The 16,292-nt window shown below is 45.6% G+C and overlaps 1 protein-coding gene across 5 annotated transcripts in view; it reads left to right on the forward strand.

The window, feature by feature from the left end:
• Positions 1-586: 586 nt before the first annotated feature.
• The window catches only part of FAM124B (family with sequence similarity 124 member B), a 38,116-nt gene continuing 22,410 nt past the window's right edge, over positions 587-16,292 (forward strand). The window contains exons 1-2 of one of the 5 annotated variants that reach the window (XM_039486831.1): positions 587-642; positions 10,789-10,820. The gene's annotated coding sequence lies outside the window, so the exon portion shown is untranslated. Of the gene's footprint in view, positions 643-1,367; positions 1,446-4,227; positions 4,335-10,593; positions 10,707-10,788; positions 10,821-12,645; positions 12,713-16,292 lie in introns of those variants that run through there. The other 4 variants (XM_039486835.1, XM_039486832.1, XM_039486830.1 and 1 more) reach the window with 4 other exon arrangements.

Raw genomic sequence — 16,292 nt, forward strand, 5'->3', positions numbered from 1 at the left:
AGCCAGTGCTCCCATCTCCCATTGTCTCAGGGAAAGAGAGTTAACAGCTTTGGCACCTGTCTCTAGCGTTCCCCTTCCTTGCTGCAAAACTCCCATTGCTTCTCATCACAAGGGCTCAATGAGAAGGTGAGAAAATCCCTGCTGGCACCCCATGCCAGAGAGCAGAAAGAAAGACATGGGAAATCTAAACCAGGATATAGACTAGAGAGGGAATGTGCAAACGGAAGGAAGACCAAAGACAAGGGGAGATGTAGAAGGTTACATTCCATTATAGAATTGTTTTGTAGGCAGATGCTGAAATCCCAGCTTTGCTTGGTCACTGCCACCAAGATTTCTGAGCTTCCCTTTCCTCTGACTGTACTTGTCAAGGGCATTCTGAAACTTGTAGTGCTGTGTGTGTCTCTCTTTTTTTCTCTTATCCAGATCATTAGCATTTTGGCTCAGGCCCATCTGTACAGGAAGCCAGCTCTAACCTGAAGCTTCTGCCTGTATAGCCTGCCCTCTGCTTCCTGAGACACAATACACAGAGTCAACACAGAGCTATGATCAAAAGTATGGCTTTTTTATACACTCATGGAGGTGAGGAGACGAGAACTCCTGTGGTTAGAGAACTGCAGCATGGCAGCAGGATTCTAGAGAAGGGTGAGTTGTGTAATCAATCCTTGAAGTAGGAATTAAAAGATGGAGAGTTAATTTTAATGCTGAGAAGGCTGAGAGAGGAAGCACAGGGATTTCAAGCAATGGAATAATGTGACTACAAACAAAGTGGCTATGCCAGCACTGAAACTTTTTTTAGATGGTCTCCCTGGATTTCTTTCATAGTTTAGCGCTATTTTGCATTCATCCTTTTGTACCCATTTCCCTGTTGAAAATTCATTTAAAGCTTGCTCTTTGAAGCTCTGCACAATAAATGAATACTCAGCTGTGTTGTTCGATACAGAAGTGCTTCTTGCTTCACTTGCTGTGAGTTTCAACTCATTTTCACCTCTCAATATAATTTGAAATGGGTGTTTGTTTGTTTCAGTGACCACCGTATTGTTGAACAGGGTTCCCCAACCTGGCCAAGACTGAGGTAAATGGAATGTACTGTATGAGTGGGGAAGAGCACTTTAGAAGAGCAAAAATGCTTAGCACATAGAATCATCAGACATGACTTACCTTGTGCAGTAATAAAACTGAATTTGCTCCTCCTGCTATCTTTGCTGAATTACTTCACACTTCATATGTTTTACATCTTCCAAGCACTGTACTAATGCTCATCTTCTCAACTCCCTTGTGTGGCAGGTAGGCAATGTGTGGTGTGTTACAAACTGTGTTGAAATTACAAGCACTCACTTTAAGTTGTAAGGGGTGAACCTCACCTGCAAGTCGGACCAGGGGCTCTGTAAGGAAGCTTGTGGGCTGGGTCTTCATCAGTCAGTCTGCAAGAGCCAGTCTGGAGCAAGGTGGGTAGAGTTGTGCTTCTCAGCTGTCGGGGGGTGGGGGACAGGAGACAGAGAGAGGGTGTGGGTGTGGGTGTGGGTGTGGGTGGATCGCTCAGTGGTTTGAGCATTGGCCTGCTAAACCCAGGGTTGTGAGTTCTGTTCTTGAGCGGGCTATTTAGGGATCTGGGGCAGAAATCTGGCTGGGGACTAGTCCTGCTTTGAGCAGGGGGTTGGACTAGATGACCTCCTGAGGTCCCTTCTAACCCTGATATTCTATGATTTCTGGGTTCTAAGGAATAAAGTCGTAGTGTGCTGCAACCTTTCAGAAAGAGTATACATGTTTCATTTTTTTCTAACTTTCCATGTATGCCATGAATAGAACGGGTACATGGCATTACCTTTCATTTTTCAAATGAAAAAACAGAGGCAGATCTTAAGCCCCGTCCCCAACACAACACAATAAGCTAGTGACAGAGGCAGAATTAAAATTAATCAGTCCATAGCTGCTGGTCCTGTGTTCAGTCCACACAGCCACATTTGTTTCCTTATCAGCGAAGTGCCTACTTTGGATAATCCGGAATAGATTAAAGGAGAATCCTTGGATCGAGGCTTTGTGCTCGGAGGGGATCTGAATGTAGTAGTGAGTGGAGGGAGAGCAGCAGGTGCAAATGCCTGTTACTTCTAGTTCACTGTCTGCTGGGCTGGGCTCCGTTGCCTTGGCTGGATAGAGAACAAGGACTCAAGCGAAAGGAACACAACTGTCCCCCAAGGGAAGTGCTGGGAGGCAGATCTGCAGGAGGGATGGGCCTGGCTGGGAGGAAATGTTTTGTGTGTTCTGGAGATGTGGGTTAAGTTCAAAAGTGATGGGTTCTCTTTAGCCTTAATCCTCCCTACATCGGTGTGAATTTCTAAAGATCAGACATGTCTCTTGGGCAGTGATCATGGGCAAGTCGTTAGCTGAGTGCAAGTGGCATTCAGTGCTGTGCATAACAACACAGGACCAGATTCCGATCTGCTGTAAATCCAAAATAAAGTCATCAGCTTTACTGAAGTTACCCCAGTGTAACTCTGCTCCGAATCTGGCACTTCAGTCGTGGCCAAGAAGAATTTACATCAGAAGTCAGGTATCAATGTTGCTGGCCTTGCATGGTACATTGGCTAGGATTTTTACTTTGGAGCAGGGGGTCTGAAACATTTTCATAGCATGGGCCACCTTTTATGGTAATATAACCTAGTGGATAGGGCTCTGATCTGGGGCTCAGGAGATGTGGGTCCAATTTCTGGTTCAGCCGCTGGCCTGCTAGGTGATCTTGGGCGAATGATTACATTGCTGTGCCTCAGTTTTCCCATCAATTAAAAAGGGATAATGATATCGACCTTGGAAAAGGATTTGAGATCTAAAGATAAAAAGTGCTAAATTAGCAGTATTTATTTATTTATTTATTTATTTATTAATGGAGTGTCCCATAAACCAACTTCCCTTATCCAAAAGTATGAGAAAACAGCCCTGTAGCAACCACAGCAATTGCATTAGTATTAGAGCTGATCAAAAACCCAAAAGCTTTCCATGAGAAATTACAGCTGAAAAATCTACATGTTTGAAATTTTTTCAATTGCAAAATTTGGGTTTCCTGAGGGAAGCTTTGAACTGATTTGAAACTATCAGTTGTTTAATATCAACTGATAAATGTCATTTTGGCTTAAAATGTCATTTTGTTTGGTTCTTCAGTTAATCCCCCCCGCCCCACGTTTTTTGTTTTAAACCAACATTTTGACTTACCGGTAAAAAATTTTTTTTTTTTTTTTTAAACCAAAACATCCAAACAACATGGCATTTTAAGTGTAAAAGAAATAACATTTTGGTTTGGAAATTTCCTGTGAGGAAAACCAACTTTTTTGTCTGAATTGATACTGTCCAGGGGAAAATTTAGGTTTCCACACAATTGTTTTTTGCAGTGGGAAAACTTTCCACATGAAATACTAGAGAGACCAGGTGGGTGAGGTAATGTGTTTTATATTGGACAACTTCTATTGGTGAGAGAGACAACTGTCAAGCTTAAACAGAGACCTAAAGAAGAGCTATGTGTGAATTGAAAGTTGGTCTCTCTCACCAACAGAAGTTGGTCCAATAAAAGATATTACCTTACACACCTTGTCTCTCTAATAGCCTGGGACCGACACGGCTACAGTTACACTGTGTCCAGATGAAGAATGTCGACCAGATTTATTGAATGTTAGGAAAGATTAAATGTGTGGGTAGCTGTCTTTAACACAGTGTGATAGCTGGAAAGGAAAAGAAGCTAGCACCACTCGGCCAGGCAGCTCTGCAGGTGGTCTGCGGCTCACTGGTTTTCCATATACCACAGTTAGGGAGTCTCTGGTTTGGAGCCAGAGACAAGATAGTTTAAGGGGAGAGTGCTGGCCTGGTGGATTTAGCTGGCTGGATATCTTCCTCCCACTTCTTTCCCCCCAATCTCCCCTTCCTATGGCTTATAAATTGACTATAAAATGTCCTTGAGTTGGTTGCAATGTTTTATTTCTCAAGTAGCTCCCCTGTCTCTTCCCCATGGGTAAGTCACACACGCACCCTCCCACCTTTCCTGTTCTCTCCCTGCAGGTATCTGCAGCTGCTTCCCAGACTAGGATTTATACTCCTCTGGGATGACCTCTGGACCAAGCTTCTAGCTAGCAGCTGCTAGCTAGGGTAGGGGAGGAGCGAGTTGAGTGGAGAGGAGGGAGGCGTGTGGTGCAGCAGGCTGGAGTGTGACTGGCAAGTCCGGACGGGGGTAGCGAGGGTCTTGCTGGCTCAGAGCACTGCACTGAGAGCTGCTCTCTAGAAGTCATGCTGCTGTGAAAGAACATCCTCCTGCTGCAGCATGAGTGCCTGGGCTCAGGGGAGGATACTGCAGGGTAGGTGGGAGCTGCTGCTCTTGTGTCTGGGGAGGCCGTGGGGTGTAAGCTGGTTACTAATCGGTTTGTTGTTTGGTATCTAGGTGGCAGAGCTCAGACAGTCCTTTCTCTCTGACACTCACTGCTGCCGCTGGCGCAGCTTTACATAGCATAAGAATGGCCACACTGGGTCAGACCAATGGTCCATCTAGTCCAGTATCCTGCCTTCTAACAGTGGCTGGTGCCAAGTGCTTCAGAGGGACTGTACAGAACAGGGCAATTATCTAGTGATCAATAATCTAGTGTGGTCCAGTCCCCGCTTCTGGCAGGCAGAGGTTTGGAAGTGGGCAGAGATGAGTGTTGTGTACGCAGTATTGTAGAACAGTGATTTCATGCCAGTGTGAGTTTAACGCTCTGTACTTGAATTTTTTTCTTTGTGGAGGGGTGAGTGCTTGGTAGACCTGGGAAAGGGGGAATGGATGCAGGACTGGCTGTGGAGTGGAGTCCCTGCAGTAGTGGAGCCTCTTTTATCCCTTTGCTACTAGACTGACAGACCTGGGAGCAGGTGTGGGGAATGGAGGATCTGAGTCAGACAGTAAATTCTTCAGGGCTAGAATCTTGCCTTGTTCCGTAAAGTGCCATGTTCAGTTCTGGCACTCTGTAAACAATGACTATTGGGGGTGGGATGGGGGAGAATCACTAGAACACTTCTAAACTGAACATTACTAAAACTGACAAGTACCTGGTAGCCGAAGCCGGTTCTGAATTGGTCAGAAAATATTCACAGACCAAGTCATAGCCCAGCCCATGAATCTTGTGCAGTCAGGACTTGAAAAGCAAAGAGTTTAAAATGTCAGACCCAATGCAACAGGCATGCTATTGTATTCCTCCCAGGAAGGGGGCATTCAAATTGCTAGGTAGATTTGCTGTGGGATCGTGTTTCCTCTTTGCCACTGTATTTTAAAAGTGTGTGTGTGTGTGTACACTCAACCCCACTGGAACTACCTGGATGTGATCCCACTGCTGAGAGAAATCTGAGCACACACAGGATCTTTCCCAGCTTCTTCAGGTTTTACTTTTTAATCAATAAGAAATAATTGTCTTTATTTAAAAACACCTACTTTCTCTGTTTCACCCCCTTCTCTAATACTTCAAAATGCAAGGACATTTTTGGTGTTGGGGAAAACTTTGTTCATGTGGGATCAACTAACTGGCTAAGAACATAAGAGGTTACCATGGTAACTTATACTTATTCATTTCCTTTCTGGGGTATTTGAGAAATGTGCCCTTTTGACTTGTGTTAAACTTCCCTTACTCTATGCTTCTCTCCTCTCAGCCCTGCCCTGCAATCTGAAGGTAAATGTAAAAACAAGTGATAGGGCTCATCATTAATTGTTTTGGCATTGCTCTTGATTGTGAGAATGAGATACATAGTGGAAGCCAGTGAAACCAATTAGTTAGCCTGTTGCTGTTCTTGCTGATGTCAAATGCATAGTGTGGTTTTGATTAATCCAATAGAAAAGCAGCCTATCTGCTTGAAAGAGAAGTGAACTTTATGGTTAAACAACAAAACCAACATGTTGGGGGAGGACTTTATTAACCATGTGTTAAATTAACAAATTTATAAAGCACTGTTTGCAACATAAGCATGTAGCCAACACTGTATGTTCAAAATATCATGGCAAAACTAGTGTTGTACTTAATTGCTGTGCAGTTGTAGAATGAGCTATTTATGGGGCTAAAACCTGTCATGATCTATAGTTACAGACCACCTTATACAGGAGGCATTTATTAAAGAAAGCAGCTAAAACTAGAGACCCAAACAGGCTTTCACAAAGCTTGAGTTCCCACTTTGTTTACCAACCACCACACTTTGGAACTCTGTCCAGCACACAGACATCTAGTGGCTGAATAATATACTACAAATAAAAGCAACAAAGAATCCTGTGGCACATATTAACAGAACAGACGTTTTGCAGAGCATGCTTTCGTGAAAAGAATACCTTCTTCTTAGATGCAAGCCGAGAAGCACAAGCCTCATGCTGCAAAACGCATGTTAGTCTATATTCTTGGTTTCTGCTAACAGATTCTTTGTAAGACCCCTCTGATACTACAAATAGACATTGCATTTCAAGCCCTCTCCTCCATGAGTGAAGGAAGCCCTGTCTGCAGTAGAATCCCTGTTGAGGGAGAGGAAGGATTTCAGGAGCTTGTGCAGGAACTGCAGAACCCAGCTCCCAAGGGGCTGTCACTGAGGCTGACCATAGCACCTCAGGAATGAGGCCAGTGTATCCAGTCCTCAGGCTGAAGTAGTGGCTACAGAGACGTTTCGTTCTTGCTCTGTGAACTGTTAAGATCTCTAACCCAGGTGTTTGGGCTGGTGTCTGGAAACAAGATTTGCCCCTAAAATTAATTTTAAAAAAAAATACCATCCCCTCCCACTCCTACACCCATATGTGTGCATGGACTTAGTGTTGCTCAGAGCAATATGGACTCAGCTGTGAGTCTGAGCCGCATACAGAGTAGGACCCTAACTCTCCTAAGGATGGTGCCCATAAAATGTGCTGAGGGAGCCAAGGACACATTTGTTTAACTGATTCCAGAGGAAGCAAGTAATTACTTCGGAGCGACATGTTAACTCTGCAATAATGGGCTCTTCCTCTGAGGAAGGCTTTTGCCTATAAAGGATGTATACTTTTGTGGGGTTATTTCTCAGTGTCTGGAAATGTTTCACAATGGGCTTTTATTAAAATGCTTGTATTCCACTCACTTTCCCCTCACATAGACCCTGTGCCCTAAGACAAGGGAGGGTGAACAGGGTGACCACATGGGCAGCTCTCTTCAGTGGAAGAAATGTTGCTAGTGCTGTGGACATTGCACAGGTTATGGTGACTTGTTTTCTTCCCGTAAAGAAAAGGTGCATCTTCCTGCTGGGAGCATATCATCGTCCTTTGTTTCCTCCTATCCATGCAAGTTCAACGTGTGTTTTTCTTCTTGCTAAAACCCAGTGTAATGTCCAATCGTATCCATTGTGAATACCTCAGACACCTTTTGAGGGGCTCAATGTACTTAACCTAAGTTATGATAATGACAATTTTTCATTATTTGTATTACAGTAGTGCCTAAAGGGCCCAGTCGGGGACCAAGGCCCATTGTGCTAGGCACCGTCCACATATGTAATAACAAGAGGATCCCGGCCCCATAGAGCTTATAATCTTAGTATATGATAAAACACAAAGAGGCTACAACTAAATGGGGGTAAGGACAAGCTAACGGTGAAATGTTCATACGTAATATAACTAGCAGCAGTTGGAGCACACCACCAGCAGGCTCAGATTCACCTGCTCTGACTTACACTGCACGTGCTTACCGATAGAATTCCAGAGTGAAACTGAGTTGCTCACATGAATCAGTTGTTTTTTCATTAGTTCATGTTATTTCTCTTGAGCCTGTCAATCAGGACAGTGAGTAATCAGACACTTGCTCTTCAGTAATAATTACTGTAAAAGAATTAGCAAGGTGCCAAGCTGCGTTCTCTGTGTTTTATATGAGGCTTATTAATCAGATCAGTTGAAGCATTTGGTTCCGGCCTAACAACATTCCATGACTTTGCTCCATGCTTCCAGAGTTTCTGTGCTGTCCTGTAATTTGTTGCAAGGCCAGTTCTGCCTTTGGATACATGAGCACAGCTCTCATTAAGTCCAGCGGGAGCAGTGCCCAAGTAGCTGAAGTATGTCAGTCTGAGATGTTAGAATAGACTTCTCCAAAGAAATTGCCCACCTGCCTGCCTGAAAATTCACTTGTGTGAAGAGAAGCATGTTTCAGAGGATCAGTCTGATGACTAGATTAGGGCTAGGCCTCCCGTAATGTGTTAGAACTTGTAAGAAGGTAGAAAAGCTGCAGAAGGGGTTTCTTTGTTGGGGGACTAGGCATGCGCCAAGCTCTGCAAATACATCCCTAACCCTCAGTTCAAAGGAGGCCACCACTATTGTGTCCAAGCATTGTTCTTCCCTGCCAACTGTGGGGCTGTTGCTGTCTACAGTGCCCTGGCAGCACGACTCCAATGGAGTCGTGCTTTCAGGGTTTCTTTCGTTTACAGCAGCCCATGGTTCCATCCATGAGGGAACATTCCAATGGGAGGAGAGTGTCTGCCGAAAGTTAACACAGCTTGTGGATGAAGGATGATCTTGTGTTGAAAGCATTCAACTGAGTCTGGGAATCCATTCCTGTCTCTGCCACAGATTTCCTGTGTGACCTTACGCAAATCACTTAATTTCTTTCAGTTCGCTATCTGTAAACAGGGTTAGTTGTACTTCCCTAGCTCCAAGGGGTGTTGGGAGATTAATGTTTGTGAGGTGCTCAGCTCACTGCAGGGGACATATAAGTACTTTGATGGAATATTTTGCAGTGGAGTTCCTACTGGGCGCCATGCTGTGGTCAAGGGAGGGACATGCCACTGAGGCATCTGTCTGCCTCTCTCCTTATTCTTACCGTATTTTTCTGTATATAAGACACCCCCATGTATAAGACGTCCCCAACTTTTCTAACCCCAAATTCAGGTTTTTTGTTTTGTTTTTTGCCGCCGCCTTCAGCTAGCTCCCCCGCACACACACCACACACACACACACAACACAGGCAGGCAGGGGAAGAGGGTAGGGGGAGGGGGGGGAGGGGCCGAGGCTGGCCCTCCGGGCCGGCGGCCCTGCCCCGCCCCCCCCCCGCCCCCCGCCCCCCGCCCCCCGCCCCCCCCCCCCCCCCCCCCCCCCCGCCCCCCCCCCCCCCCCCCCCCCCCCCCCCCCCCCCCCCCCCCCCGCCCCCCCCGCCCCCCCCCCCCGCCCCCCCCCCCCCCCCCCCCCCCCCCCACCCCCCCCCCCCCCCCGCCCCCCCCCCCCCCCCCCCCCCCCACCCCCCCCCCCCCCGGCCCCCCCCCCGCTCCCGGCCCCCTCCACCCCGCCCCCCGTCCCCCCCCCCCCCCGCCCCCCCGCCCCGCCGCCCCGCCCCGCCCCCCCCAGCCCGCCGCCCGCCCGCCCGCCCCCCCGCCGCGCCCGCGGCCCTTCGCCCGGCCGCGCCGCCCGCGCCCGGCCCCGCCGCCGCCCCCCGCCGCCGGCCCCGCCGCCGCCCGGCCCCCCGCCCCCGCGCCCGCCGCCCGCCCCGCGCCCCGCCCCCCGGCCCCGCCTGCCGCCCCCGCCCGCGGCCCGCCCCCGCCCCCCCCCCGCCCCTTCCCCCTGCCCGGCCCCGGGGCCGCGCAGGCAGGCGTGCAGGCAGCAGGGGTAGGGGGGGGGGGGGAGGGGGGGGGGTCCGGGGGGGGGAGGGGGGGGGGGGCGGGGGGGGGGGGGGGGGGCAGGGGGGTGGGGGGGGGGGGGGGGGGGGGGTAGAGATTTTTTAAGTTTAGGGATTTTAAGGAAAGTAAATAGTTTTTAGTACGGAAATTTAGGACATAAATCATACGTGGAGGGTTCTAGGAGAATGATCTCCCCAGTAGCAGTTCTGTGGAACTGCTTTGGGTTAACTGCTAGTCTAAGGTAGTGTCCTTTCTCTGCTTTCAATCATAAGTTCTGAGAGAGAGAGAGAGCGCCTCATGAATGTTTGTGAGGAGAAATGTAGGTGGATATTTTATGTATTGCCACAAAAACTGTAAAATGTGCATTCCCAAACACCATCCTCTGGGAATCTGTTTTACTGATCCTACTTGTTTAACAGTAAAGATTTTAGTATTAGGAAATGAGTAGTGTGGGAGGTCAAGTTACTTAAACTTAAAATGTCAGAGCAAGTTGGTGGTAGATTGGAAATAGAATCCATGAGTCCTAAATCTCAGTCCCATGCTCTCACTACAGGACATTCTGCCCTGATTAATTATTATTATACTATATTCATTCCCTGACCTTATTTATACTCTTCCATAGCTGGTAATAGATGAGAATTTTTTAAACTCAATTAAAAGTGTTCACAATTAATTGGTGAAGATATTTTGCACCTGCTGTGACCTTCCTCTATTGACGAAATTGCAGGAGCTTTGTAACCTTTCTGAGACAAAGCACATAGCTGTATTGGCAGAAAACACTATTTACAAGATGCATAATCAACTTGGACCAGGATTAGAGAAGTGAAAGCAAGAGGTAACAGACATTGAAAATGGAGTCACACCAAAAACAAAGTGTTTCAAACTCAGTGCATTCCAACAGTTCATCTGCAGCTGTGAGACATGACTGCAGTTGGGAAGCTTCAGACTGTAGAAGGCTTCAGAAGAGAGCATTTGACACTGAGGGCAGATTTTACTTTCCAAACTGAATATCGCATGAAAAATTGAAAGCAAGCAAAAACAGTGGTATCTCAAGAGTGTATAATGGAAGTGATCAATTTTAATAGTGAAGATAGATATCGACTCATGCAGCTGTAATTCATAGTTTGTAGAAGCTTTTAATTTCAAACACAATATTGGGCAAAATAGCATTGACACTTAATTTTGTTTTCACAGATCTCACTGCATTGGAATGTGATCAACCAGCAGTAAGTAACTTTCCCCCTCTAGACAGTGAACTTGTTTATCAAATACATTTTAAAACAGTGTGGGGTGGAGGGGCAAGGAGGATAGTGCTAATTCAGTTCTTCCAAGATGAACTTTCTAAGAACCTTGCTGTATTTGGGCTTTTTCCTTGCTGAGGATTGCACCCTACCAAAGACTAATACCATTTAAGTCTTCTAATGAACTTCAATGTATGGGTCCAATCCTCAACTGTGCAAAACACCTATTGGAAACAATGGGAATTCAGCACAAGTCAGAACTGCAGGATTCATCTGTGGATTCTTAGCAGAGAGGTGTGTGTTAATAATTCCTAAGAGGGAATGTGTTATGAGGGGAGCTGGTAATTACAGTAGTCAGAAAACTGGCAAAACTTCACTAAAAAAGTGAATATAAAAAAACCCAAACCCTAAACTGAGTCCATCTTAGCCTAATTTGGATTATCTGCTAACAGTGTCTGAACAGAAACCTATGTGACGCATCAAGGCTTGATTCTCCATTGCTTGGCACCTTGTCTAGTCACTCAAAGTGGGTGTAAAATACTACCCAAATCAGAAAAGCAACATTTTAGACTCGGTCCTCACAAGTGAAAATGACCCCATAAAGTGCAGGGCAACAAAGAGTCAGGCCTTCAGTTTCTTACTAGGAACTGGCAAAGAACCATTATCGAGAATGAACCTATTTTAAGGGTTAGAAAGCACATTCTTAAATCAATGTGCTGCTGTGCTTTGAGCATTCAGCTCATTAGCTGCAACAGGAATTGTGCAGAACTCTGCATATGCCCCAGGAATGGTAATGCCTTCTCTTTGCCATTATCTTCACTTTGGTAGTGTCTTCCTCTTTTTAATCATAATGATGTAATATTCACATTACAGTAGCACCCAAAGGCCCCAACCATGACCCCATGGTGTTAGGTGCTGTATGAAGAGAGAGGTAGCCATGGTTCCTGCTTGGAGCAGTTTACTGCCTGCTATTGTGTTGGCCATCCAATGTGAATTTCTTTGGTTTTACAGCATTTGACATTAGGCCAACTCTTTAAGGGTCAGCAAACTACTAAAGCATCAAGAAATAGTGAGACAGAGGGAATAACACAGTGCCAGCTGTGTTGTAAATTATCTATTGGACAGGCTGCCAGAGCCTCCTTTCCACTTGGACAAAAAGTGGACTTAGTTATGCACAGTCACAAGTGCAGCATAAAACAAGATCTGGCTGCTTTTGCTTTTCACATAAGTTTTCTAGTGCATGGAGTGCCTAATGCTTGCACAGGGCTCCCAGGATCAGGCCAATCATCCTGTGTCATGAGCCCAATTGCTAAAAATGGTTATTTCTCACATGGTCTGTTGGCCAGAGGTGGTGAACTCCCAACTTCTACCTAGTGTGGAACAAGTCACCCCAAACCTTTTACACAGCAGTATAATATATTGTACCAGTTCCACCACCTAAAGCTGGAAGATCCCTGTCCCTGTTTTTATGTAATTCTGTCCTCTGCCCAAACTTTTCTGTAATGTCATGCACTAAATAATCCCAGTGGTTTTGCTTTGTCTGCTGCAGAAGCCATTGTAGGACCCTGCAAGTCACTCCCCCAGATGCTAATATTCTATGTTTTTCTTGTGTTTTCTGGTTAGAAGCTGCCCCTTTTAAAATTCCCCTAGAGGGGGTTAATAATCTCTGCAGCTTCTCCCTCATGATGTTGGCTGGCAAGTTAATCAGTAACAAGATCTCTCACATAATGTAGGATCCATGCCTTTTTTTTTTTTTAATTAGAATGATGGGTGCATTATTCACTATCTGGAGGAGTTGCCTTGAGGAAGGGGAGTAATCTGGAGTCTCACACAGCATGGATCTCAATTGTTCCTTAAAGTGAAGACTAGATTCATTGGTGAGCATGCCATCTCCTGGTGACTTGCTCTTATTAACACTTTTTAGGGTGCTATTTATTTCAGCATCAGTTTATTGGCCTGTTTATTGAGGGAAAATTCGGTGTGGCTCGAAAGCTGGTCCCTTCCACCCGCAGAAATTGGGCCCATAAAAGATATTACCTCATCCACCTTTTCTATCTCATTGGCTTTTTAAGCATTTCTCTGTAAATCACCTTCAATGTAATTAAATTTAGACTCATTAAATAATCCAGGAGACCCTGCATGCTGCTATTTGATTTAGAGATCTAGTTTGTTCCTGGAAGATTTTAAATTGTGGTGTATTTTCTGTAAGTTACCAAAGCTAAAATTTTCAAACGTGAGTGCCTGAAATTAGGCACCTAAATCATATTTAAGTAGTCTTATTTTCAGAGGTGCTGATCATCCGCAGCTCCAGCTAGATTCAGTCAGAGAAGCAATTGCTTAGAATCTCTGAGAATCAAGCCATTATTTAGGTGTTTATATATATGGAGGTTGGTGTTTTGGTTGCAATCCTGCAAGTAGATGTGCCAGTGCAGACCCTTAGACCAGCACAGCATCCCATTAAAATCAGTGAGACTCTGTTGGCATAAAGATCTGACCCCAGTTGTGTAAAGAGCTCAGCTCTCATTTAAACACCAAATAAAGGCAGTGAGATTTCCAAACTGCTCTGCATTCAGGACTCCCATTGTTTTCAGCTGGGGATGTGGGCAGGGGATTCTCCATTGTTCTCAATGGGAGCTCCTGAGTTCTTGTTAAGATCTGGCCACTGGGGGCTAATTTCAGTACCACTAATTTCTCTCCAGAAAGAGAGGTGCACTTAAAGGGTTAACACAGCCAGTAGGAAGTGTCTAGAGGAAAGAAGGGTAAAAATTGAGTTTGTTTTTCCCTACTGATTCTGATTTACTTTGTTTATATTTAGCTATTGAATATAAGTGAATTTTTCACTTTAGTTTTTCCCTGCCAGGTCCCTGTGCTTTAGTCCAGTCTGCAGATACCTCAAAGGAACATTGATTTGTTTGTAAAAAGCAACAACACTGTTTCCACTAGAATTTGGAGAAGTTCCTGGAGCCATTTCTGTTGGCCTCAGGGTCTGGAGAAGCTCATTTTAGGCCAGACCTGGCCTTGTACATTTGTCTCCTAGGTGGCCAGGAGCATGGCCTGCCCCTGCACGGGTGTTCTGGGGAACAGGGCACAGGAAGCACATGCGTTGGTGTCAGATACAGTCACGCTCCTGGAAAGTTCTAGTCCCTCCAACACGAATGTGGCAGAGTTAATGGCCTTGCCCCTATCTCTGCACCAGCCAGCACAGTTGGCAAACCCTAGTGCATTCCCGCAAGGACATAGCAGCAGCTGCAATGTCCCTGCACATCTGGAAGATACAGGGATATTTTCAATTTTTTCCTTATACCCTGACATCTTAGTTTTTCATTGAGGTAAAGATATTTTTCTAATGGTACCATTTTATTTTTTAAAATTTATTTTTCTTCTTCTTAGGAACAAAAATCTTTAGTCCCCAAGTCAATGAGCAGGAGCTGGACACAAAGTCCTATTCCATCCTATTACCCCCTGTTACCCGGGGTTCTTTCAACCCAAAGCTCTTGGTAACTTTACTCTGTGCGAGGAGGTGTCAGGAAATAAATCGGGGAGACACAGCCGTCCGACCGATAGGTGGCTGGCACAAACAGGACAACACGAGTGCTTTCACTTAAAGCTAAACTTTACTAGTCTCAAGCACTTACACACGTCCGCAACAAGTTAGTAAAACAACCCCAACCCTTGATAATTACCAAAGCTGAGTGTGGCTCTTGAGTGACAAACCGGCAGCCCGTCTGCCGCTGGGGAACAGAAGATGCATTCAGAGGGAGAGACCAGTCCTGAAACGAGTCCCCCGTCTCAAGCTTTTTCCGCTTATTTATACATTAGTACTTAAAGAAACCTTGTTAAGTAAGCAGTTTCAAGCAAGAGGTTCCTTCTGATTATTGATTAACCAGGTGTGGGTCTTTCCAGAGCCTGCAGCCTTGAGACCCCAATAGACATTCCTGAGGGTACATCCTGCTCTTTTCAAATGCATGTATCAGCAATTTTAACACAATTCTTATCAGGAAGGATGTGGAGTCAAGCTGCCCTTTCGGTGGCACCCAAAACCTCCTCCCTTCCTGCCTTGGTCAAGCTGACACTTGCTTTTAACAGCTTGCTGACTAGGCTGTCTTTAACAGTAAGCCATAGTGGTTTCAGGCACTTTACCGGTTTGCCAAAGTCTCCCCATACACCCCTGCAATAGTAGATCTGGAACTGATATGGTAGTTCCCTTACAGATGTCCTCCATTTGTACTGAAGAGACATTATAATTAGAGTGTATAATACCCAGCTATGACATAGCATTTTTCATGTGTAGATCTCAAAGCACATTACAAAGAAGGTTACTACCATTTTACAGATGGGAAACTGAGGCACAGAGAGTGGATGCAATAGGCCCACGGTCACTCAGCAGGTCAGTGACAGAGCTGCGAATAGAATCCTGGTTTCTCAAATTACCATTAGTTGCTCTATTCGCTACACCACACTGCCTCCTATATTATTGCACTAGTAGAACTGGTTGAAATTTTTTGAACAAGATTTTTCACTGAAGAATGTGGGGTCTTATTTATTTAAACAAAATGTTGTGGAAAACTATTGACTTTTTTGAAGTGTAATTGTTTTTGAAATTTTAGTGAAAAATATTGATTAAAAGTTGTGAATATTTTTATAAAAGGGGGGGCAAAAACTTGCTGGAAACTTGTAAAATGGGAAAAATCTGAAATTTCAAATTTTGTTGAGAATTCTTTTTTAAATTCAACCAGTTCTAGGTAGAAGGTGTTTTTCCCCCAGATTTTAATGAGCCTCCACAAGGCTGATTTACTGTTTAGTGCGGTGTTTCCCAAACTTGGGACGCCGCTTGTGTAGGGAAAACCCCGGGCGGGCCGGGACAGTTTGTTTACCTGCCCCGCCTGCAGGTTCCACTGATCATGGCTCCAGGCCAATGGGAGCTGCTGGAAGCCGTGCGGGTTGAGGGACGTACTGGCCGCCACTTCCAGCAGCTCCCAATGGCCTGGAGCAGCGAACCCGGCCAGTGGGAGCCGCAATCAGTGGAACCTGCGGACAGGGCAGGTAAACAAACCGGCCTGGCCCGCCAGGGGCTTTCCCTACACATGCGGCATCCCAAGTTTGGGAAACACTGGTCTAGTGCATTATAGGTTTTAGTACTTAACCTTTCATAAAAATAGTTAAGAAGAAATCTTGGAGCTGGTTTAAGACTATCTTTTGGAAATGCCACCCATCTTTCTGAGGTAATACAAACCAGAATTCTTTGAATTTGGTATATGAAAAGGGAGGTAAAACTGCCTTGATCAGTCTTCTAACCATTTGCCTACTTACAGCTATAATCAGGCTAGTGCATACTATAGTTACCCCTGTTTTATGTTATTCATAAGAGATTGAAATGGGCAAACCATATTTCACAGCTTTAAAAAGGCATACAGTGTTGGCCGCTGAGAGTTAGGATTTCGAGCTGCTGGAAGCTGG

The sequence above is a fragment of the Mauremys reevesii genome, linkage group 9, assembly GCF_016161935.1.
Source record: "Mauremys reevesii isolate NIE-2019 linkage group 9, ASM1616193v1, whole genome shotgun sequence".
Lineage (NCBI taxonomy): Eukaryota > Metazoa > Chordata > Testudines > Geoemydidae > Mauremys > Mauremys reevesii.